Consider the following 2,501-nt stretch of genomic DNA (forward strand, 5'->3'; position numbering starts at 1 on the left):
CATTTTTATAATAGATAATTTTTTAAATGACTAAATATACTGACATTGGAGTACAAATAAAATTAACTTTTTGCAAATACTACAGATACTAAAAGCAGCTTGATTTAGGGGTTCTAAGATAATGCAATCTAGCTAAATTTCATGGTCTAATTTCATTACCTATTACAAATACTACCAACTCAGGTAACTAAACACATAATAATAACCTCTCTTCGTGTTCTTTTAAATACGTGAAGTTAACACGTCTTTAAGAAGTCATTCTATTGTACTCTACTGTACTTTTTCTTTCTTTACACTTGTAGTACTCTTAATTATAGAGAAATTGATTAGGAATTTCTGAGTTAAAATTTTATTCTAAACCAATAATAAACCTCATACTAACTCTCTTAGTTGTAGTTTCATTCTTGAGATTGGTCAGAAATTTAATAAAATACAATAGTCAAATAAACAAAATAAACATCAAGTGATAATATATTGCACTTATAGGAAGCTAAGGAATTATACTAAGGTGACAGTACTGCACTGTGATGTTAGAAACTAAAGAGAGGGGAATGCATGCCCGAAGGCGTCACTCTTAAAAAGCATTATAAAAGGAGGGCGGGAACCTTGCGCGCCTTTATTATATACATGTATTTTCACTCTTTATGTTTTCAATTTATTGTTTTTACTATAAATAAAATTTTAGTTTTTGTAATTTTGTGACAAAGAACTGATTTTAAAACTTTAACAATGAGTAGATATATAATGTCACACACAAAAGAGAATAATATGATTGAAGATTGTATAAAAGCTTTCCACCAATCTTTCCAAAAAATTTTTTTGCAAACTATTATATCTCGTCTCTGAGAGTACCATTTTGCACAATAAAAATATCTAAAGGTCTTTCACATTTATCAAGACCTGCCTTCATGACCATTCTTTTTATGCTTCTATTGGGATTTTCTTTCAGCTCCTTACAACTAAATAAGTGATAGTTAGGGTCAATATGAAATGCATCTTGATGACCATTCTCTTTATGCTTTCATTGAGATTTTCTTTCACCTCTTACAACTAAATAAGTGATGGTTAGGGTTAGGGTCAATATGAATCGCTTGTAAAAGAAATTCGCACCAAATACTATCAATTAGTCAATAGACAATAGAGAAACAACATCTATGCATCCTACATAGTAAAAGCATTTATAAAACGACATTTATGCATCCTGTACAGAAAAAATATTTACGAAACATGTTTACTAATCACCACACACCCCATCAGAATATCTTTGAGTACCTAGTGCCTTTATTTGTTCTGCTTGTTTATATAAATAAAAATATGATAAACATCAAGAAAAGTTCCACTTGTACATAAAAGTAGAACAACACAATAAAAGTAAGGGAAATAGAAAAAATAAAAAATAAAAAAAATTGTCAAAAGTTTTCAACAACAACCAAGTCTGAATCTATGTTGATTTCCCAAGTTACTTACAAGTTACAACTGAATTGCTAGAATAAATTAAGTGATTAAACAAGCTAATTGATTTTTAAATAAAGAACTTAATCACAAAATCCTCAAAGATCTTCGTTAATAGTCTACAAAGTAGTATAATCATATGTTAGGTTGATTGAAATAACCTGTTTCAGAGTTTTTCCTAAAACAATGAGAGGATATATAATGTTGATTATAAAAGAGAACAATATAAATTTAAAAAATATATTGGAAGTATATATAAATTTCAATTTAATTAAACCAAAACCCTTTCTAGTTCTTATCAACGGTTTTAAATGATAGAGTATATATTCTCCTAATTTATCGAATGATAAAAAAATATCAGCAATTGACATTTTAATCAAAAGGAATGTATTAGACTTAAAAAATTCTAAAACCCAAAAAGAGTATAGGTAAGAATTACATGCATTTTACTGTTACGAAAATTGTATGAACACACTAGAACTTCACAGCAGCAGAAACTCTAGTGGGAAAAGCTCAGATCAATAGGGAATAGTTTTTCGTTAACAATACACTGTGAGGAAGAAAATAGTTTTGTTTTTGATATTGAATTGATTTATTTTCATATATCTAATCTAATGGAGTAGATGCACATTATATATATATATATATATACTTTTAGAGNNNTGGAGAAACAGAATTACCAGACTTCCCACTTTTAGTAACTAACTAACAAGTACCAGCTAATCTAACTACTCTAACAAACTAGCTTCTATTTGTGTGTTTACTCCCAACACCCCCCCTCAAACTTAGAGAGGGATGACTGGATGAGTCCCTATCTGAAATTTGCTCTTAAACCTAGTGAACAGGGTGATTGAGAGCGGTTTGGTTAAAAAGTCCGCCACTTGGTCAAGAAACGAGATATGGACCACATAAATCTTTTTGGAATTGACCAAGTCCCGGATAAAATGTAGATCCATCTCCAAATGCTTGCACCTGCTGTGCAGAACAGGGTTGGCAGCAAGCATACAGGTATTATGATTGTCATAATAAATTGTTGGAGGTATTAGTTG

The sequence above is a fragment of the Arachis ipaensis genome, chromosome B09, assembly GCF_000816755.2.
Source record: "Arachis ipaensis cultivar K30076 chromosome B09, Araip1.1, whole genome shotgun sequence".
NCBI lineage: Eukaryota > Viridiplantae > Streptophyta > Magnoliopsida > Fabales > Fabaceae > Arachis > Arachis ipaensis.